This window comes from Chelmon rostratus, chromosome 13, assembly GCF_017976325.1.
Source record: "Chelmon rostratus isolate fCheRos1 chromosome 13, fCheRos1.pri, whole genome shotgun sequence".
In the NCBI taxonomy this organism is placed as follows: domain Eukaryota; kingdom Metazoa; phylum Chordata; class Actinopteri; order Chaetodontiformes; family Chaetodontidae; genus Chelmon; species Chelmon rostratus.
In genome coordinates this window covers 7203114-7226649 of record NC_055670.1, presented here as the reverse complement: position 1 = coordinate 7226649, position 23536 = coordinate 7203114, and the positions used below count along the sequence as shown (strand labels likewise).

General features: G+C 40.9%; 2 non-coding genes and 3 pseudogenes across 2 annotated transcripts; all 5 read right to left on the bottom strand.

The window, feature by feature from the left end:
* Nucleotides 1-21949: 21949 nt before the first annotated feature.
* LOC121616701 lies at nucleotides 21950-22058 on the bottom strand (annotated as a pseudogene).
* Nucleotides 22059-22285: 227 nt separating this feature from the next.
* Nucleotides 22286-22394, bottom strand: LOC121616688 (annotated as a pseudogene).
* A 228-nt stretch (nucleotides 22395-22622) lies between these two features.
* LOC121616729 lies at nucleotides 22623-22741 on the bottom strand. The gene has a single exon (XR_006007350.1). It is a non-coding gene; the product is annotated as a 5S ribosomal RNA (ribosomal RNA).
* A 229-nt stretch (nucleotides 22742-22970) lies between these two features.
* LOC121616674 lies at nucleotides 22971-23079 on the bottom strand (annotated as a pseudogene).
* A 229-nt stretch (nucleotides 23080-23308) lies between these two features.
* Nucleotides 23309-23427, bottom strand: LOC121616727. The gene has a single exon (XR_006007348.1). It is a non-coding gene; the product is annotated as a 5S ribosomal RNA (ribosomal RNA).
* Between the last annotated feature and the right edge of the window lie 109 nt (nucleotides 23428-23536).

The following is a 23536-nucleotide window of genomic DNA, read 5'->3' as shown; positions in this document are numbered from 1 at the left end:
ACGTTAAAATGTAGTACATGGCTGCAGACTGAATTTGATGGGCAAATAATGAATGCCTTCATAAAGCTGAAAGTCTGAACTTTGATCTTTGTTTCATTTCAAATGCAATGTGCTGAAGGACAGAGTCAGAACAACCACAAATTGTGTCATTGACCAAATACACATTGACCCATCTGTATAAATCCCATACCAACCTGGGTTGAGGTGCTGCAGTTCAGTCCCATGTTGACTGTATCATATCCTAGTCAGTCCTAGTCCTACTTATGAAGCATTCGAAGAAAAAGTGGGATTTCCAATGAACATAGTTATGGTATCTATCTCGGAAAAGGGAAAAAGAAAAAGACCTGAAAGGAGAATTGGAGAAGGAGGCAGAGAAATTGAATCAAAAACCAAATCATGACAGAAAACACTTTTTGCAGGCAAAAGCAAAATTAGAAACACACAAAAAAGAAAAGTGCCTAGGAGCCATTATAAGAAGCAGAGCGCAATACACAGTGGAGGGAGAAAAATGCACAATTTTTCCTAGGCTTAGAGAAAAAGAAACAAACAAAAAATTACATCACAGAAATTCTATAAAAAACTGTCCAAAAGAGAAAGAACAGAACAGAAGTGCATAGACACAGTGCTGGAGACAGTGAGTGCAAGAATATCTGAGGAGGACAAACAAATGTGTGACTGAGACATTGCAATAGAAGAAATCAGAACAGCAATAAAACAAACAAAACCCAATAAAAGCCCTGCATTGGACGGCCTAACCCACAAATTCTACCAAAGCTTCTCAGACATTCTTGCACCAATCCTGTTAAAAGTGTTTGTGTGCATGAGAGGGGGGAGAGGGAATGTTGACAGGGGTAATCACTATCATTTATAAGAACAAAGGCAGTCCACACAAACTGGAAAATTACAGGCCCCTTAGTTTACTGAACACAGACTATAAAATACTGGCAAAAACACTGGCAAACAGAATGAAAGAAGTAGTAGGGACCATTATATCACCAACACAGACATACAGCATACCAGGGAGAGAAATAACAGACACAATTTGCGCAATCAGGGACGTAGTACACAGGATGGAAAAGGAGGTACAAAGACGGATAGTTCTAAGCATAGACTTTTGCAGCAAAGCTTTTGACAGGGTAGAACACAATTTCTTAGAACAAACAATGACAAAATTTGGGTTTGGGAACAGAATGGTCAAATGGGTCAGCTTGATCTACAAGAACGCAAAAAGCTGCGTCAAAATAAATGGAGCTCTAACTGATGCTTTCCCACTAGAAAGATCAGTAAGGCAAGGATGCCCAATGTCATCACTGCTATATTCCATAGCAGCTGAACCACGAGCGACACTGGTAAAAAAAATGACACTTCCATCAATGGCATCCCAATTCCATATGGCACCAACAGTCTCATCCATCAATATGCGGACGACACAACATTCACAGTAAGGAAAGAGGACATACAAAGGATCATAAATCACCTAAACATCTATGGGAAAGCATCAGGAGCAGAGGTAAACAATGAAAAATCAATAATCATGTGCGTAGGGAACATAAACATTAGCAAAATACCTTTCAGTGTTGAAAAGAATTACACAAAAATATTGGGAATAAACATAGGGACAAAAGCAAAAGAAGCTAGGGCAACTGGACAGGAGTATTAAACAAAATAAAACACTCACTCAGTTTTTGGAAAGCAAGAGATCTTAAGATAAGAGGGAAAGCAATAGTCATCAACTCACTACTACTGACAAAATTAAACTTTTTAATAGGGGCAACTGACATGCCAGCAGGGTGCTGAGGGAGGTACAAACAGCAGTAGAGAATTTTCTGTGGGGAGGGAAAGGAATAAAAATAGCAAGGAAAACACAAATAGTACAATACGAAGAGGGAGGGCTCAAATTAATAGACTTAGATAACAAAAGAAAAGTGATCAGAATAAAAACAATAAAACATATTTGTATGACAAAACAGAATTTGGGTGGAAAGGGTTCTTTAAAGAAGCTTTGGATGAATGTGGAAAATGTGGAGAGAATGGAATATTTATGAAAATGAAGAAACATATGACAGAAAAAGTATCAATGTATTATCAAGAAGTATTGAGTGCATGGGTGGATGTTGTGGAGATGAATGTGAAAACATAAACCAAGTGCTAAATCAACCAATTTACCTCAATCCTAAAATATGTGTGAATGGCAAAACATTGTACAACAAACTGTTCATACAGGCAGGAATAAAACAAATCAAAGACATATCATATGAATATATAACAGGATTTTTACCAGACACAGCGATTTCCGATGGCATAGTGGACATAGGGAAAACAAAAGTAATCAATGAATGCAACAGAGTCAAACAAAGTCTGCCAACTAATTGGGTCAAGTGCATCGAAAATGAAACTGTGAGGGTGGGGGAGGATGGATTACCACCTTTGTACGTAGACATATTTAAGGAAAAAAAATACTTATCTGAAACTAACGTTAAAACCATGTATAATGTCTTGGTAGGAAAAGAAATCAAACGGCCAGCTTCAGAAAGCACATGGGAAAAAATATTCCCAGAAATAGACGTAAAATCAATATGGACCAACCTAAACATAAAATACAACAATATAGAATGTGAAAATCTGAATTTCAAACTTAGACACACCTACATATACATAAATGTGGTAATCCATCAAATCAACAGAAATACAGGAAAACAGTGTGATGTATGCAAAAAAGACGCAGAGACACAGGTACACCTCTTTGCTGAATGTGAAGAATTGAAGCCTTTCCAGGAGAAAATCAAAGATATGGTAAAAAAAAGAATTGGAATATCGACCATAAAGAAAAAGAGTGGAAAAGAATATTGATGTTTGGAATCTGCAAGAAGAATAAAAACATAAACACAAATTTACTAAATTGGACTTTGAGCCATGCACGATATGCCACATGGGCAAGGAGAAACACTATGCACTTTGAAGGGAAGAAGGTGGATGTGTGGATTTTTTTTGAAGCCAAGATGAGGGCAGACCTATTTGCACTGAACAAATACTTAAGCAGAGCACTATTTGGGAAATGGTTTGTAAAAGGGTGCAAATTAATTCACATTGAAGAAAAGGGAGGTTTCAAAATTAACATCTGAGGGTGGGAACACGGGGGAACACCAGTGCATCCTCATCAAGGTTTTCAAGTTTGTCTTCATGTTTTGTGTTTCGTTTGTTGTAAGGAAATTATGTACCATGGCTTGTATATCATTTCTTGATGAAAGACTTTCTGTAAATATGAACTGATTTTAAACATTTTTGATAAATAAATAATAATTAAAAAAAAAAAAAACATGCCCGACCTCGTCCAATTTTGGAAGCTAAGCAGGGTCAGGATTGGTTACTTGGATGCGAGACCGCCTGGGAATACCAGGTGCTGTAAGCTTTTCCTTCTCTTTTGTGATCAGAAATAGGCTGTTCTTTCTTTTGTGGAGTGCGAATAAATGGATGGACAGAACGAGCACCATAGATAAGGAGACTAAGCTTGGTGGCCTAATAAATTTGTGTACTAATAAATTGCCACTGTGACCAGCTCAAGAAAGACAATTGAAAGGAGAGAGCCCTCACACACTGAGTGTCCAAACAGAGAGTATGCCTATAAAAAGATGGTGCCCATCCGTGACTGTGGCTCACGGCCATACCACCCTGAGCAGCGCATGCACGAAGTGTGTGTGTGTGTGTGAATGTGTGTGTGTGTGTGTGTGTGAGAGAGAATGAGAGAGAGAGAGAACCGGGAAGAGAGCAGAGCAGAGAGCGTGGAGAGTGTGGCGTCCTCCAGTTTGTTTTCATTATTTTGTGGATAATATCACCACCTTATCACCATTTAAACAGTCGTTTTTCTTTTTAAGAGTGTCCCCCAGCAGTTGGTGGCTGTCTGGGGGCACGCCTTTTTCGTTATTTCACAAGTTATTCAAGAAATAATTTATGTAAAGGATAGACAAAATGGCAACGGACCATCAGAAAAAGGCAAAGAGAAACGGACAGGGGAGAATAACGCGATCATGAACAGATCGTAGGGGACAAGGAGAGAATTACAATGATGGAGCTACTGAAGAAAATAAAAGAAGAGTGTGGCGAAGTCATTGGCTGCATTTTTAAGACGCTAAAGAAATACGAACTGACCATGACGAAAACGGGAGAGACAAGGTAATCAATGGATTAAAGATAAAACACATGTTGGTAACGGCGAAAAGGCCGGGGAATGATGAAATGGTCGTGTCATTTATCAGCTTGCCCACATACACCAGAGACGATGATAGAGTGGGGAGTGAAAGCGCTCTCCCCGATTAAGAGGCACATGTTGCCGGGGACTGACATCGCAGACGGAACAAGATTCCTAAAGGTAAAGTTCACAGACACGGTAAAATCTCTCCCTTACTCCATGAAAGTTTGAGACGGCAGAAGGTCCACAATATTTCCGCATAATTCACAACAGGCAGAGTGTGTCGCCTCTGCATTCAGCGTTCCCGTGCTTCAAATGGGGAAAACAGGGCCATTACGCACGAGAATGTGAAGTGCAATCTCAATGCTGTGTGGATGTGTGTGTGCGTGGCAACGGCGGTGTTTGGAGGTGAGAGCAGAGACGCCGAATATTCAGACATCTCCGACGAAGGAGAGGAAGAGACACAGACAGACGGAAGAGGCGAGAGAGATGACAGCCAAGACTCGACTGCAGCGGAGTCTGGGTGCAGCGAATTGGGTTCTCGATTCTTGTGATCATTATGTAGTGTTTTTGTAGTGTCTCTCGCCCTGCCTGTGCTTCCCTCCTATACTCTGCCTCTCGTGTCTCTAGTTTCCTCAGTGAAAAGTGTTGGTGTTCTTTTGTTACCTTGCCAGTTTGAGTTCCCTCCTGGACAACTTAGGTTATTTCATAGTGTTTCTTTGTAACTTTTCCCGTTATGGTGATTTTCAGTTGCATAGTCCTAGCTCTAGTGTTTTTTCCCCGCAAGGTGGTTTTTTGTTAATAAAAATCAGGTTCATTTTCCTCCGCATCTTGGTCCTGGCTTCCCTAGCTGGAAACAGTAACACAGTGGGAGGTACAAGCTGCAGGGAGGAGTGGATAGGAAAAGGAGTTAAGATATCAACAAAAACTCTTAAGAGTATGAAGAGGGGGGATAATAGACCAGGGGCCTGTTGCACAAAAGTAGGATTTAGACATCCAGGATAAGTTATTGAGCCTGGCTCAACCAATCCAAAACAACAGAGTTCAGGCTTAATTGGTTGCACAAACGCCAGGCCAGGATAAGTAGACACGGATTTATCAAGCCAGGTGAAACCAATCCTGGATAAGTTGCAGCACACAGCTCCTCAAATAGGGCCAGCAATCAATCACAGATTCACTGATTCACCATGGCATCTCGTGCAGCATACTTCTCCCCATTGGAGCAGGAGATAATTATGGACGCATATGAAGAGAGAAAGCGTGGCTAATCATTGCAGATCGCCTGAATGCGTAAGTATTGCACAAACACACTCACGACTCCACTGAAACCATCATCCATCACCATCCCCAAAAACGTAGTTGTATTCTGATTATGACACAGCTGGAACTACCAGTGAAATTGACTGCAGATGTGAGTAAAATCATGTAAATGCAGCTCCGTATTTGCTCCTCATGCTCCTCTGTTGTCTATCTATACACCGCTGAATCCTTTGCAGGGTCACAGGGGGGCTGGAGCCTATCCCGAAGGCAGGGGACACCCTGGGCAGGTCGCCAGCCTACCACAGGGCTACATATACAGACAAACAACCACACGCTCATTCACACCTTTGGACAATTTAGAGTTATCAATTAACCTAAGCATGTTTTTGGACTGTGGGAGGAAGCCGGAGAACCCGGTGAGAACCCACGCTGCACAGGGAGAACATGCAAACATGCAAACCCAGGCGGGATCGAACCGGGGATCTTCTAGCTGTGAGGCGACACTGCTAACCACCGAGCCACCGTGCAGCCCACTCCTCTGTTGTTTCATTCATTATGTGTGTGTGTCCTTTGTTCATTTTTTTATTTACTTTATTATTTTCAGATTAAACATGACTGGGCCCAAACGAACTTGGCAGCAAGTCCTCTGCAGTCTATCTGCGCCTGTCACAAGGTGAGCCACATGACCTCGATTAATAGCCACTTTTAACATCAAGGTTGTGTCAAGAATGTCCCTCTATTGATGACATTTTGCATTCACAGGTGAATTCTCTGGTGTGCTGCTGGGGGGCAGAGGGTATGCCTGTGAGCCTTTTTGCCTCACATCTTACGCAGACCCTCAGGGAGCACAGCAGGCATATAACAATGCCCATGCCAGGACAAGGGCTCGGATCGAGATGACCTTTGGCCTCCTGAAAGCACGCTTCCAATGTCTACACCATCTGAGGGTCAGTCCAGACAGAGCATGCGATATTACTGTGGCTTGTGCTGTCCTCCATAATGTGGCCTGGCTGAGGAAGGAGAGGGCCCCCAGAGTACCCTCAGATGACGACAATGGTCGGCTGATCACAGACCAATATGTTTTCAATTATTTCAGTTAAAGTGCATTCTGTACATTTAAGTTGAACATGGCCTGCAATAGCAGATGGCTATTCATTTGGCCTATTGTACTGTGTGTACAGGCCTGACATTTGTCTGTTCATTTGTTAAGTATAGATTTGTCCTGCATTCTTGTGATGAATAATATGCTTTGATTCTGTGCTTTCTATCTTGTAGAGCACAGTGTGACTGCACTTTGAAAGGAACTGATGGATTACTTGCTTTGATTTATTCTATTCAATAAAGGAACGTCATGTCACTGTATGATGTGTATTTTTATATTGATTCCTTTTTTTCGAACATGTAATAAAAAAACAAAGCAAACAGACAAAAAGTGATAATAAAAATAAAGAAGAAAAAAAGTCACCCACTTCAATTCATGTTGATCTCAGATTACATGAGCGAAAGGGAGTAGGAAGAAGTGTAAACTTATTAAACCCTACCCCTTAAGTATTACAATTATCAAAAAACTCATGCATCATCATAGATCCTGGAACTTAGCCTGGTCTGGAGCAGGCTAGCTCCACAGAATATATCTCCATGGTAACTTATGTCAAAACATATCCAACTTCTCCTTATCCCACTTTTGTGCAACCAGATCAAGGATAAGTTGATCCAGGATAACCAACATATCCTGGATTAATCCCTTATCCTAGTTTTGTGCAACAGGCCCCTGGGGGTGAAAATGAGCAATAAAAATAAAAACAATGAAAACGTTTTTGTTTGACAAAGTGGAATTTGGGTGAAAAAGGGTTTGGGTTTTTTTTTTGTTTGTTTTTAGAGAATTTCTGGATGAATGTGGAAAATGTGGAGAGAATGGAATTTTTACGAGAATGAAGAAACAAATGACAGAAATGGTGCTGCTGTATTATCAGGAAGTGTTGAGTGCATAGTCGGTTATTGTTGAGAATGTGAAAACATAAATCAAGCACTAAATCAACCGATATACCTTAACCCAAAAATCTGTGAGAATGGCAAAATGTTGTACAACAAATTGTTCATGCAGGCAGGAATAAAACAAATTAGAGACATCTAATACGAATACATAACAGGTGTCTTACCAGACAGAGCCGTCTCTGACAGCGTAGCAGACTGGGATGAGGACATAGGTAAAGCAAGAGTCAGCACTGAATTCAACAGAATCAAACAGAGTCTGCCTGGAGATTGGGTCAGGTGCATCGAAAGTGAAACTGTGAGGGAGAGTGGATTACCACCTTTGTACAAAGACCTGCTGAAAGGAAAAAAATAATCTGTCTGAAACAAATGTAAAATCCATGTATAGCATCTTGGTGAGGAAAGAAATCAAACAGCCAGCCTCAGAAAGCATGTGGCATGTGTGCTTTAAATGCGGAAAGCAGGGCCATTACGCACAAGAACGTGAAGCGCAATCTAGGAGGAGAGAGCAGAGACCCCGAATATTCAGACATCTCCGACGAGGGAGAAGAGGAAGGAGAGGAGGAGACACAGACAGACGGGAGACGCTAGAGAGATGACAGCCAAGACCCAACTGCAGCGGAGTCTGTAGCTGTTGACGGAGAGTTAAAGGACATCACCTCTCCGTGCGAGCAGCGCGAGAGAAGTGGAGGGAGAGGAGGGATGGCGGTCGGCACACGGAGAGGGAGAATTCTGATAATAGAATTTGAACTAAACAACAGTGTATATAGATTGATCAATTTACACTGAAAAAAATGTAAATAGCAGGTCTTTGAATTTACAAAAATGAAGTTAATAAATGCAACACGATTCATTTATATTCCTTTGGTGAACATAGTTTAATCACGTAGACTTCACTTGTTTATGGAAAATGTTGAATATACATGTTGATTGAACGTGATTTAATTGAAAATTTTGAATCAATGCAATTGATTTTTGTCATCACCGGAAATGAAATATATTCAAAAGGTGCCAGGAAGTGTCATTGGGCGATCCGGAGCAGAATGTGGCGGAAATGAGCCAATAAGCTGAATGCCAACCGTCGCGATACAAGAAGAAGTGTTGACCGTGGTAATTTTGGAAGATTCTCCAGCTATTTGATGCCTCCAACAGCGACCTAATTACTGGACACATAAGTTAATAGGTTAATTAAAAGTTAATTAGTAAGTTCCTGTTCAAGTAGGCGTCATTTTCACTTGATTGCTGTTTTCGTAACGTTGCACAAAGTATGAATTCCAACAGTCTGTCGACTTGTTTGTATATATATCTTTGCTTTTTAGCTAGCTAGCTTAACACCAACAGTATCAATCGCTAGTCCCGCTAGTAATGGCGCTGCTTCAATGTACTCGCAGCCAGTTGAGCTTGAGTTTGTGGGGATTTCCCCGAGCTTCGCCCCTCCGCTTCAGACTGTGTGACTGTGGCGGGTGGGGCCGGAGCAGTCGGCGAATACGAGCGGGAGACGGGGGTTGCATAAATTAATAAGAAGTTTAGAACGGCGCGTGTCTGGGACAGAGAGCTTTTGTGTGCAGGCAAACGTAAGCGATTGATTCTCAATTGATTATATGCGTGTGTTTGTCAGTTTCCTTATATACTCTCTCCTCACGTACATCGACTAAGTGTTCAAATGAATGAAGCAACGTTCTTAAAGTTGGACTCAAAGTGGACTTAAAACTATTTTCATCTTGCCACTGTGTCATTGCGCCATTTTACAGAAAATACTTAAAAGTTGATGCCTGTCGGATCTTTGCACTGTGCTTTTGTTGTATTTTTTGTGGTCTTTTAAGTAATTGAGGCAATCCACTGAGTTCACCTCACTGATTCTAAATATTTTTTTTCATAGGTCCATTATCATATTTGCACAGCATACATACTCAAAGGCTTTATAGTGGTAAGTGCTGTCATACTTCTTTTATTTTGTGTTGCTGTTTAAACCCAAAATCTGCATTTTTGAGACTTTCTGAATAAATAAAATAATAATAAATAAAAATAATCGAAGACTTTGAGGTATTGATGGAAAATGGCAATTAATTTTGTTTATTTTTCAATTTAGTATAATTAAAAATATAGATTTGCTCTACTCACGGCAAACATTGCTAGTCTGAGCAACATCAGAAAACACTGAAAACACATTTGCTTGTTGTTTAGTGTTAGTTCTTGTCTTTAAAGATCTATCAATTCATTTGGATGTGATGGCAGATTTCCAAATGTTTTCAGTTTTGGTAGTGCAGCGGACCTTTTAGTTTATATTTGAATTGCAGATTGAAGCTCTTATGGTGCGACTTATGATGATCTTGATGTATGTTGCAGGCTTAGGTGGTGCAAATGAGGAGTTTTAAGGGGTGCACAGAAACTGTGTCAAGTAGGTCCAAACTTTTGCATCACTACAAATTTAAGCATCCACATTTTGGACGTAGTTCTCGCTTTCCATGTACATACCTGCACTGTCCATGCACATTTAAGACTTGGAATGCCCTTATTGTCCACCAAAGTAAAATCCACTCCACAGGGGTCACTCGCAAAGAGGAAGCAATATTCAGTTGCCACTTTTGTGCTTGTAGTGATTTCACCTCAGAGAGGGATTATTTTGCTCATATAAATGCTCATGTCAAAAGAAATGAGACGGTCATTTGTATGTTTTTAGGCTGTGACTTTAAAACAAACATTTATTGTACATTTAAATCACACAAAAACCGAAAACACTGCCATCACAGATTGGTTGATTTTAAACCTGGAGTAGTTATAACTAGGATACCATCTGTGAATGAATTGGAGGCAAATAGTCAGGAGTGTGTAGAGTCCGATACAGCCATTTCTTCAAGTAGTCATTGTGCAGTATAAAGTCTATGTCAGTGATAAGGAGATGGAACAGGTAGCCCAGAGTCTTAAGACACATCCATGTTGAACTGAGAAAGGGTCCTGTACTGGATATGGTGGATGGAAGACCAGTTTAAAGTATAAACTAATCTAACTACCGCACACACCTGAGAAAACTGGGCTGTCCAGAGGTGACAGTGAACTCTTTAAAAAACAAACCCGCTGGACAGTGCAGTGCAGCCTTTGGTGTCAAAAAGGCAAAGAGGGCAAAGGTGAACTTTTGCCCGACATACCCATCATCAGAAACTGAGGAGAGTCTGGAGGCCATGCAGAAAGCTCTACTCTTAGATGTAAAGAAGAGGAATAACAGAGAGGTTGTGAAACTCAAGATGGAAAAGACTTTCGCACACAGAATTAAGACAGTAATCAAGAAAATCTCCTTTCAGTCTAATGATATAGACACTGGACGAGAGTGTATCATCAAGGGAGAATGTATCTACATGGGTGAAGATCCAGAAAACCTTGTGCGGGAATATGTGGTATGTACATAAATCAGTGCTTACTTTTTCCCCTTATCTTCCATCCTTCCCTTGTTCTCGTACTTGATCACTTGGTTTTTTAACTATTCACCTGATCTCATCTTTTATTTTATTCTTTAATGTGTCGTTCTTTCATGTTTCATCCTTTTCATTTTGTTAAACAGCTACACAGTTCTCTGACATGAGTAAAGCAATTGAAAATAATAAAACAAAAGTCAGTTGCCAATATGATGATTAAAGTTTGACTGGCAGTATGGTGGCCACAACAGGGTTCATGTGATTTAAACATCTTCTGAAATTTGTTTTAATGTTCATCTCTAGTTACTTGTTCTTTTCTTTAAATTTACCTTCATTCTCACTTTACTTACTTACCTTGTCTATATACTGTCACTATGCCTAGCAAATTTCATATTTATTTATTCTTTTATTGATAGGGGCTTTTATAAATAGCTTTATTTACCTTCCTTTATTTGCCTTTTTTGTCTGTTTTGTACAGGGCATGGATGAAAACGCCATCAACGAGGCCATTGAAGACACCACTGTTGGGATTTATTTTCTTAAAGAACATGCTTCAAGTGATGAACCTAAGGACACTGGAATTGTCCTTGAAGGCATCAAGGTGTTGCAAGATCTAGATAATGTAGCATTAGCTGTTGCTATGCTGTTCGGACTCATGTATGCACTGAACCTCAGCTACCCTGCTGACCTCCGCTTTACCTTTGAGGTAGTCCAAAAGATTTTCATGGAACAGAATGGAGATAAACTTTCTAACAAAGCACTCACTCTAAAAACAGGCTCTTTCAGTGTTAGGGGTCAGAGACACTGTGTTCCCAGCGATAAACAAACAAATAAAAAAAAAGGACATTTGAATTGTCCTCAACGGCATCTTCATTTTCTTTTGTAAATCCACTGTTGTAAGTTGCCAGTATTTTCTATTATGAAAACAAAGAGGGTTTGTAACCATTTTAGTTTGCTGCTCTGAGTCAACTTACCAAATAAAGCAGCTGTTTTTAATTTGTTACTTTGAATCCTCTGACAATGGCTTGTACAAGGTGTTGTGTGCTGTGTTTATTCCTCAAGGAAAACAGGGTTGATATTTGTTCTTTCAATTGTAAATCCACTTTGAAAATACTGTGGTCCATACTGTGAAAATAGTGAGTGCAGGGATAACCTTGGGAGTACACTTATTAACAAAGCACTAGCTGTAATTTGCCTTCTTCACTTTCTGACATGTTTAGTTCAGTGAGAAATTGTTATTCAGTTTTGTATTTGCTCCTGAAAATGTACTGTTTGTCATAACAGTTGACAGTATTTTGTTTTTGCACTTTTAAATATACTGTGACAACAGTTTACGCAGGGTTTATAACTATTTGCTTTTTTTAATCTACTCTGAAGATGTGGTGTATATGCGATTCTATCGATATAATGTGAAAACGGTTAATGCAAGGTCACGTGTTTTGTGTATCCATTGCACATCATGCAAAATTTGCATTTTTTTCTGTTGTGAATCCACTGTTCTGTGAAACCACAAACAGTTGTGTGGCTTGTATTGTTGTATATTTGTGTTTGAATCAACTGCTGTTGATGCAGAGCTCAATACATGAAATTTTGATATAGAACTGACTGTCTTTTTTTTATGCATATCAGCTTTTTTACATTTATGATTTTATATTTGCACACATTTAACTAGTACATGGAACCAATGTCTACAATATGTTTGGATAGAGTAAACTTAAACAAATCAGGTAGCAGGAACATAATGGAATTGTTTTAAAGTTACGCAATACCTTTGAATAATATTAGCATTAAGAAATTAAGTAGGAGTTGCAGTTGAAAATCAGGTATCATGGACATGATAAAATTACTTTAACATTACACAATAAATTGGTATTACAGTAACTGAAAAATAATGTGTTGAATCAACATGACTCTTTCAAACAGGCAAACATGAATGCAATATTTTGGTTTGACGAGCAATAATTAATTGAGAAAAAGAGGAAAATTATGTCAGTTGGCCACATTCTGATCATGTGGGACCGATGTACACATTTAAATCAAGTAAATTCAAAGGACTTTTTTTTCAGTGTATATGCACCAAATATAGAGACCAAGAGGAGGGAAATTTTCGAAAAGGTGGAAACAATGTGTGTGGGGAATTGTATAATGTTGGGTGATTTCAGTGTGTGGTGTACAAGATTAGATGCGTCCATCCATGCCATTTTCAGATCAGACTCCTCAAGGCAAACCTTACAGGAGCTGATGCTGGGACAGGACATGGTGGACACATGGAGGGAAGAAAACCCACACAAAAGAGAATAATCAAGATGACAAACGGCGATGGGCACTTTGAAACAGAGCGGGATAGATCTATGCTTAATCAAAAGAAATGTAGTGGGCAAAGTAAGAAACATAAAACACAACTTTATTGGAATAAGTGGTCATGGTGCACTAACTTTTGGTTTTGAGGAGATGTGAGGATGTATGGTGTCTAAATTCAAGCATGTTGGCAGAGGAAAACTGCAGGAGAGTGATCACTGTATAACCAAACCAAAACAATGTGTGCATGGTGGGAGATGATAAAAGTATTAGATATGCAAAAGAAAGGAACTTTGAGAAGAGAAGAAAGACAAACTAAAAGATTTAGAGAGAGAAACGGAAAAATTAGATCAAAACCCAAATTTTGACAAAGTACGCTTCTTACAGCTACAAGCAGAGATAGCATCTATTAAAAGAATAATGTATCAGAGCTAAACTGAGAAGCAGAGCTCAGTACACAACAGAGGGGGGAAAATGCACAAAATTCTTTCTCGGTTTGGAGAGAAAAAAACAAAGGAAAACTATATTGCTGAAATTGAAAATGGGAGAAATAATAAGTGACTGTAGGAATATTAGAGGTGGTGGAGTCCTTCTACAAAAACCTGTTCCAAAAAAGGAAACTAGAACAAAGGTGCATAGACAAAATACTGGATACAGTGAGTGCAAGGTTATCAGAAGAGGACAAACAAACATGTGACGATGATATAACCATAGAAGAAATAAAAACAGCAATAAAACAAATGAAACCAAACAAGATGTTGTGGTCTCGATTCTTGTGATTATTTTGTAGTGCTTGTCTCTCGCCCTGCCTGTGCTTCCCTCCTCTCCTCTGAGCGCAGAGAGGCGGGGCAGTCTCCCCGGCAGCAGGGCTCATTAGTCTCACCTGTTTAGCATTCAGCAATCAGCCCGGCTTATTGGGCCACCTCCAAACTTACCTTTGTGCCAGATGATTCCCTTTGCTTTGTTACCCTGCTCTCAAGCTGATATCCTGCCTCCTGTGTCTCTTCTTTCATCAATCTAAATTGTTTAAGTTCTTTTGTTACCTAACCAGTTTGAATTTTTCTCCTGGACAACTTTGTTTTTTCTTAGTGGGTAGTCCCCTTCGAGGTGATTTTGTGTTTCTTTGTTATTTTTCCCGTTATGGTGATTTTCAGTTGTTTGATCTTAGCTCTAGTGTTTTTTTCCCTGCAATGTTTCTTTTTGTTGAAAATAAATATCAGATTCTTTACCCTGCATCTGGGTCCTGGCTCTCCTTGACTGAACTGTAACACAAGAGCCCTGGCTAAGATGGATTATTCCATGAATTTTACCAAAACTTCTCTGATATTCTTGCACCAATACTGTGGAAAGTGTTCACATGTATGGAAGAGAGGAGGGAGGTCCCAGAGACAATGGCAACTCGATTGATAACAATTCTGTACAAAAACAGAGAGTCAATTAAGGTTAGAAAATTACAGACCACTGACCTTACTTAACACAGATTACAAGATCCTAGCAAAATAATCTAATTCATCAATACATGAATGACACAACATTTGACAAAGGTCGTGACCTGTGATGTGATAAATACATGCTTACACATGGCTGCCACAATATGTTGTCTGAAACGGAAATAAGGCTAAAAAGGCTCGTAGGTTCCCCTTCACTTATAGCGCTGACATGTGTCTCATTTAACAGGGAAAGACACCGACACAGCGACGCTGATCCGGGTCAGGTCAGCAATTGACCATCTCTTCACCGGGAACAGGCATACAGCCAAGAGGCCTGGGGGTGGGTTCAGTGTTGCACAATGCTATATAGCTCACCAGCACACGCACGTGCACTGTGTGGGCAATGCAACGTCGCACTGCCTCCATTGTCCACATACCGGCTACATATAGGGTGCGCCCGGAGTATTACTGCACCTATTGCCTGAACATACATCCCTTCGCTCTGCTCAGTGAGACCCACATGAGTCAAATGGCATGAATGTGAATAAACCTTGGTAGTAACACAGACTCACGTTAAATACAGTGCACATGCATGAGCATTTGGGACAGTAGATGTTTTACACAGTGCATCACATTCTAGTGGTTACAGTGTCTACATGTGCCTGCTAAAGTCTGTCACTGATATTCCCTAGGAACTAAGGAACTAGGACAGACGGGGGGAGGCGACGGCAGCCACAAGGCCCTGGTTTGCCCAGATGCAAGAGGCCATTGGGGGGCGTCCCTCTATTGAGCCCCCAGATCTGTTAGACTCATGCGACATTGCCGCCAGTGTCAGTGCTGCACCATCTCCTGGAGCTGGGGCCGGTACATGCAGCCAGGCATGTGTGACAGGGAGTTAGATTCCCCACAGCCTGGCACAAGTGGCGGCACCACCACACGGGTGGATGATGGGCCGTCCACCTCAGGCAGGCCCCCATCCAAGAGGCCCCGCACATGGAGGGGCACTGTGATGGTGTTCCTCACAGTGGAGGCAGAGAGGGGGCAGGCCCCTTTTCTGGACCATAGTGCAGATACAAAATACTTCCTTGAGGTATTTAGAGAATTAGTCAGACAGTAAGTTCTATATGTGCAGTCAAATGTTTAGTTAGTTTTATATCAAATCATTTATGTTTCCAATGAATAAACTCCTTCTTTTGTGGCATCTACATCCTGACTGCAGGTGCTGGATATGTACTGCAGCAGACTGGGACCAGGGATCCGTTTCACAAAGCAGGTTCAACAAACTCTGAGTGTAACCCTGAACTCTGAGTTGATCTACCCTGAGATAGGAAACTCTGAGTTTTCGATTCCACAACAGCAGATTTTAGTTAGTTTGATTAACTCAGAGTAGGTTCACCTCGAGTTAAGCGCGTGCACCGCAACTTTAAAAAGACAGCATCAATGGAACCCCGATATGAGGAGTCACCATGGCAACGGGGAAGCGGAAGGCTGCCAACTTCACGCCACTGGAATTGGACATTTTAATGCGCTCATACAGCGAATATGAACATGTTTTTAGACGGAAGTCCAACACCGCTGCAGCTGCGAAGGAGAGGCGTGGGAGAACATTGCTGCTCGGGTCAATGCGTGAGTATAAATGTAGTCCTTTGAAATCACAATAATATTACAGGGCAAAACTGCTTAAATTGGTTGCCTATTAATTTATTTCATTTAGGTGCAATCCGCTCTTTGCAGCAGCTTAAAATGAAATATAAAAACATTGTTCAAACAGGTAAGACCTCGGCATGATCTCATGGAGGTAGCTACCTCATTTTTAACATGTTTTACATTGTAAAGTAAATATTAAGTGGCTGTTTGTGCAGTTGTTTTATCCCCAACATAATGCTGTTTTCACACACATAAATATAAGTTTTTTTTCTTCTTTATGCTCCCTTTCATTGTAAAGTTGGGTATATTGTGTTCATATAATGTTTTGTTTTTTGTTAACGAATGAAATAAAATTTAAAAAGGAAAAAAAAGTGTTCTCATCTATATCATGTTATGTTAAATAATTAGGCCTATATTCAAACTAACACAGACTTTTACTCAGCCAACAGAAAGAAGGCAGATGCACGAAAAACGGGTGGTGGCCCAGCACCGCCACCTCTAACTGAGGCAGAGGAGCTGGCCCTAAGCCAGAATGTAGGAAGGCCAGTGGCTGAGGGAATCCCTGGAGGGAGTTTTCTTTGTTTCTTCAAATTATAGTAGAGCCTTTGGTGTTTTTGTTTAGATTAATTATCAAAAAAGCCTTACTGACAGACAAGTTGTCCTGTTGTGTTTTATTTGTAGTCTAGTTGGTAATGTTTGTTTCTTGTTATCCCCTTCGTTTCACAATGGTCTGATCAGCCACTATATATGTTCCCCTGTCCCCCTGTGTGCAGTTCCTGAGGTCTATTATGTGTGTTAGGCCTGTTCTTGTGTTGGTTAGGTCAGTTAGGTCTATTTTGTCTTTATTAGGGTAGTTTGGTCTGTTCAGTTCAATTCAGTTAAGTTCTGCTCAGTTGACCTCTTTTAGGGGCCCAGAACTTTATATATTGACTTAATTTTCTTGTAAATAAATCATTTTTTCTTGGAAATCCACCTATGTCTCCTCATGCTTGCCTGCTTGGTCCCTCGCATAACTATTGGAACATTACCTAAACAAGCTCTTGTATTTGTAGGAAATACAAATGAAATGTGTATTATTGATTTATTTGACTGCTGTGGTGGTGGTGGTGGTGATGATGGTGACTTAATCTCGAAAATGATTATGGCATATGGTGTCTCTGACAGCTGGCAAGTGGAAGGGGTCATCATCAGGGTCGTCCATTTGTAGGGCAGGTTGTTGCTCTCCTCTAATAGTAGCAATATTATGAAGAACAACACAAGCCACAATAATATCGGGCTTTCAGCAGGCCTATGGTCATCTCCACCTGGGCTCTCGTCCTGCAGTGAGCCCGATTGAAGTTCTGTTGGGGGCCTGGGTCAGGGTAAGGGGTCAGCAGCCTGGGTTGGCATGGGTAACCCCTGTCACCCCTGTAATGTATCGTTAGAGTATTAAAGGAGGGAGACAAGTGAATTGTGCACATTGAGCAACTCTTTAGGCTGCTTACCACGTTGCAGTCTTATGCTCAGGTTAGACTCGCAATAAATCATTGAGTCATGAACAGACCCAGGCCACTTGGCCTCCACATTGGAAATAATGTATCCAGCATCACATATGATCTTGACAGTGCAGAGAATGACAGATGTTTAACTATGAAGCAGTCTTTAACATTTTGAAACAGTAGTCAATCTACATGTACCTGCACATTTATGCTGTGAATGGACTTCCTATTCACATAGTCTGCTTCATTATGTGAAGGAGCTATGTTGGGAATATGTGTGCCATCTATGCAGCCAATCACACAGGGAAATCCAAAAAGAAATTAAAATTACTAATCCCAGTCTGAGGTTGCAGCATGTCATTAACCCTTAAATGACCCTTAAAATCCATCCTGATTTGTCCCTCGTGGCAAAAAATGTCCCTTTCACAAAAACTGCTATAAAAATATCACACATTAATATTTTTGCCACTTTAAATGATTGAATCTTTTAAAACTACTTCAGCCTGAAACATACATATCAAATATTAAGCAATCATTGTTTTTTTTAACCCTTTAAAGGCCAATAAGTTTACATTAACCTGCTGTTTTTCAGTGTAAAAAATCAAAAAACATAAATAATTTCAATAATATACATTTCAATGAGTATTTGATCATTATTATTATTAGGCCCTGGGGTGGGTCAATGATTGGCAGCAACATTGAATTCGATGCATAATTAATTTTTTTTTTGGAGTGTCAGATTTAAGAAAAAACTCACTCATTTGTCCCTCATGGCAAAAAATGTCCCTTTCACAAAAACTGCTATAAAAACATCATATATAAATATTTTTTCCATTTTAAATGATTGAATCTTTTAAAACTACTTCAGCCTGAAACATACATATCAAATATTAAGAGATCTTTGTTTTTTTTAACCCTTTAAATGCCAGTAAGTTTACATTAACCTGCTGTTTTTCAGTGTAAAAAATCAAAAAACATAAATAATTTCAATAATATACATTTCAATGAGTATTTGATCATTATTATTATTAGGCCCTGGGATGGGTCAATGATTGGCAGCAACATTGAATTCGATGCATAATTAATTTTTTTGGAGTGTCAGATTTAAGGTAATAATCTAAGCCTATATTGCTATATAACGATTTTCACAAGCCCTTGTCTTACAACAGGTAAATGTTTTCTTTCCTACTAAATGGTGATTACACTGTCATGTTCTAAAGAAATTCCAACCAAACAAGATCAGCTTGAACCAGAAAACCTTTTATTTTTAGAAAAATTAATACTGAATGAATGAACACTGAAAGAGGAAGAGACAGAGAAATGGAGAGCATGTCTGGGCGTGAGAGTCCATCTCAGGTGGAGCAGAGGCTGCAGATGGACAGACTGTGGTCTTCGCAGGTGACCTTCCCACATTTGCAGCAGGTGTTCCCAACTTTTCTCTTTTTGTCTCTGCAAAACTTGCACTGCCTCCTGCCCTTACTTTTGCCAATGAAAGAGGGACCTGCAGCAGCAGCAGCCTGCAGATTTGCAACTAATCCTGCAGCAGCTGATGAGCGGGGAGGATGCCTTCTTTTCTGGATATGTGGCGTCACCAGCATGTCTCCCACCTCTTCAATGTAGAGCCTCCTCCTGTGTGGTTTCTGCTACTGCCAGGATGGGTCAATTGATGTCCACAGGACAAAAGCGTTGTAGAGTGACACATCAACCAGGTTGTGGAAGAGGGCCAGTGGCCACTGATTGGTTCTCCTCCTGCAGGAGTAGGTGCTAACAACCTAAGAAACCCCCAAAACAGAAAACAAGACAATATGAATAAATGATCCAATTATTCTTTCTCATGACACACATATTTGTTTTATTTGATAAAAAATCAACATATATTTTTGACAAGTACATAAGAGTAAGAATAAATGAATGTGTGTGTGATTGATGCATAATGGCACCTACCTTATCAAGACTGTCAACTTACATCTGTTGTAATCCTGGATGATGATGGGCTTCCTCTGTGTCCATGTCTCTCCAGTCTGCCATTGAGCGTTTCCCATGCAGGTTTGTCATGGCCACAATATGGTGCAGGATTTCATCCGTCAACAGCAGAGCAAAGCTGGACGTCGGGTCACTGATTCCGGCAGCAGCATAGTGTGTCGGTCCTGGAATCAAACCGGTGGATGTCCATAGCGGAGTGTTGCAGAGTTTGTGGGAGACCAAAATATTTTCCCATTTCTTGATGACCATTCGTGCTGATCTGCTTCATCCCTTTGCTCTCATCTTCAGATGTGTCAGCCAGCGGATCCGTTTCTACCTCTGAGGCTTCCTCCATGTCAGTCTCCAGGTCCTCAGAGTCCCCAGAGGAGGATGAGGAGCTGTCCTCACACTCAGACTGTATTATAATGTCCAGAGCCTCTTGTGTGCTGTATCGTCTTGCCATCTCCAAAATCACTGCTCCTCACTGCTGATCACATTTATAACCGTGGATGCAGTGCGCCTGTGTAAACAACCTGAGCGGTAGCCAAAATGAAGTTGGACTTTGGCTTCTCATATAACAGTGTGTGTGGCCTTCAAGCTTTTGAAGACTTTTGAAGTTGGAAACACACACACACACATCATCAATCACACATCAATAGTGACACAACAGATCATTTCATTTGCACCCCTGCAAATGAAATGTGTTTTCAGTAACAGTAAAACAGTGTTACACAACTTGACCACAGGGATCACTGTGGTGATACACAAATACACATAAAAGACAGGTTTTTGTGCATTTTTTTTGTTTTGTTTTTTGGGGGTTAATAGACCAATAAAAACACATTTTTAGAAGTTTTTCAAAATTAGCAGTGTGGTGTGTATTCTGACAAATTGTTACATTGTTACATGACAAATACACATTTACCAACACACACACACACACACACACACACACATTCACGCACGCACGCACACACGCACGCACGCAGGCACCATCAATCACACATCAATAGTGACACCACAGATAATTTCACTTGCAAGGCACCCCTGCAAATGAGATGTGTTTTCTCGCAGAAAACATTAAAAAAGTGTGAAATTTTGCTTGCATGCTTTAAATAGGAAAAAGTGGCACCATTAGGTGGACAAATATAAAAATTAATAATTGAAGGGAAGAAGTCCAAAATGAAATCTTAACAAAAAGGAATGCATTAGTTTATGTTACGATAAATGGGGGATCAAAAATGGCATTTTCAATGGGGCATTTTTTGTCACAAGGGACAAATGCGTTTTTGCGTGAGCTTAGCGTGGCGAATTTTAAGAACTGACACCAGAATTCAAAAGTTTTTTAAAAATTAATATCCTCTGGCAAATATGAGCTATATTCATTCAACACAGCCAAAAAGACGTGAAAATAAAAAAACAGAATGGCAGAAAATGTCCCGAGGGCCATTTAAGGGTTAAATAAGATTGTTTCGGGGCTGCTACTCCTGTAAAACATTAAGCTACCGAGACTTTGATTATTACGTTTCTTTGTTTCTAAAGACGAAATGTGAAGAAACGATCTTTTCATTGATAAATACCTTTCATTTGAACTCCGTGTCCGGGGCCGCACTCCGTGTGTCTGATACAGAAGTTATCGGCCCAGCAGAAGCCCTCTTTGCAGCGGCAGACCCTGTTGCTGACTGGCGTACACTCCTTCTCCACCTCCTGGTTCTCATAGCAGAAGTTGTTGCAGTACAGACACCTGGGCAGGTAGTTCCACAGCTCGGTGTACAGTTCCCCTTTGCACAGCGCGCACCTGGTGGCCGTGGTGGCTGTGCAGTGCGCGGCCATGTGCGTGCCGGGTGGACATTTGGCACAGATGAGGGTCTCCCCGGGTTGACGGGTAATGGCGCTCGTAGGTAGGAAAGGATTCCTCCACCGAAACATCGCAGAGGACACCAGAGAGGACGAGAGGCACCGCTAAGAGGAGCTGAAGAGAGGACCGCGATTACTGCTCTGTGTCTTAATACAACTATTACTGCTGTTGGCTTCACTACAGCTGACTGGATTGGCTAGTGGATAGGACAGCCCACAATACAACTAGGACTTGTAGAAATACTAATGTGGTTCATAGAAGAATGCTAATGTCACAGCAAGATGATCAAAAGCAGCAATATCACTGTGTGACACTGGAGCCAAAAGAGGATCACTGATATAACCTCAGTATGAGCTCTGTCCATCCAATTATTCTCACTCAAGGAAAGAAGGAAGAGCCTCCTATTTCTGATCACAAAACAGATGGAAAGCTTACAGCACCTGGTATTCCCAGGTGGTCTCCCATCCAAGTACTAAACAAGCCCGACCTTGCATAGATTCCGAGATTGGGCGTGTTCAGGGTGGTATGGCCGTAAGCCACAAGGAAAGATTCGCACAAGCTTTTTATAGGCATACTCTATATTTGGACACTAAGTGTGTGAGGGCTCTCTCCATTCAATTGTCATCCTGTCGTGGTAACAGTGTCAATTTATTCGTACACCAAGAGTATTCTCGTTTTCTATGGCCATGCTCTGTCCATCCAATTATTTGCACTCAAAGAAAGAAAGAACAGCCTCCTATTTGTGATCATAAAAGAGATGGAAAAGCTTACATCACCTGGTTTTCCCAGGCGGTCTCCCATTCAAGTACTAACCAAGCCCGACCCTGCTTAGCTTCGGAGATCGGGCGTGTTCAGGGTGGTATGGCCGTAAGCCGCAATGAAGGTTTTGCACAAGCTTTTTATCAGCATACTCTATATTTGGACACTTAGGGTGTGAGGGCTCTCTCCATTCAATTGTCTTCCTTAATGTGGTAACAGTGTCAATTTATTCGTACACCAAGAGTATTCTCATTTTCTATGGCCATGCTCTGTCCATCCAATTATTTGCACTCAAAGAAAGAAAGAACAGCCTCCTATTTCTGATCACAAAAGAGATGAAAAAGCTTACAGCACCTTGTATTCCCAGGCGGTCTCCCATCCAAGTACGAACCAAGCACGACCCTGCTTAGCTTCCGAGATCGGACGAGATCGGGCGCGTTCAGGGTGGTATGGCCGTAAGCTGCAATCAATGATTCCCACAAGCTTTTTATAGGCATACTCTATATTTGGACACGAAGTGTGTGAGGGCTCTCTCCATTCAATTGTCTTCCTGAATGTGGAGACGGCAGCAATTTATTCGGACATCAAGCTCAGTCTCTTTTTCTAAGGCGCTAGTTCTAGCTATTCATTGATTTGCACTCAAAGAAAGAAAGAACAGCCTCCTATTTCTGATCACAAAAGAGATGGAAAAGCTTACAACACCTGGTATTCCCAGGCGGTCTCCCATCCAAGTACTAACCAAGCCCGACCCTGCTTAGCTTCCGAGATCGAGCATGTTCAGGGTGGTATGGCCGTAAGCTGCACAGGCAGATGCGCACAAGCTTTTTATAGGCATAGTCTATATTTGGACACTCAGTGTTTGAGGGATCTCTCCATTCAATTGTCTTCCTGAATGTGGAGACAGCAGCAATTTATTCGGACATCAAGCTCAGTCTCTTTTTCTAAGGTGCTAGTTCTAGCTATTCATTGATTGGCACTCAAGGAAAGAAGGAGCAGCCTCCAATTTCTGATCACAAAAGAGATGGAAAAGCTTACAGCACCTGGTATTCCCACGCGGTCTCCCATCCAAATACTAACCAAGCCCGACCCTACTTAGCTTCCGAGATCGGACGAGATCGGACGTGTTCAGGGTGGTATGGCCGTAAGCCGCAATGGGATTCGCACAAGCTTTTTATAGGCATACTCTATATTTGGACACTCAGTGTGTGAGGGCTCTCTCCATTCAATTGTCGACCTCAATGAGTTTACAGTGTCAA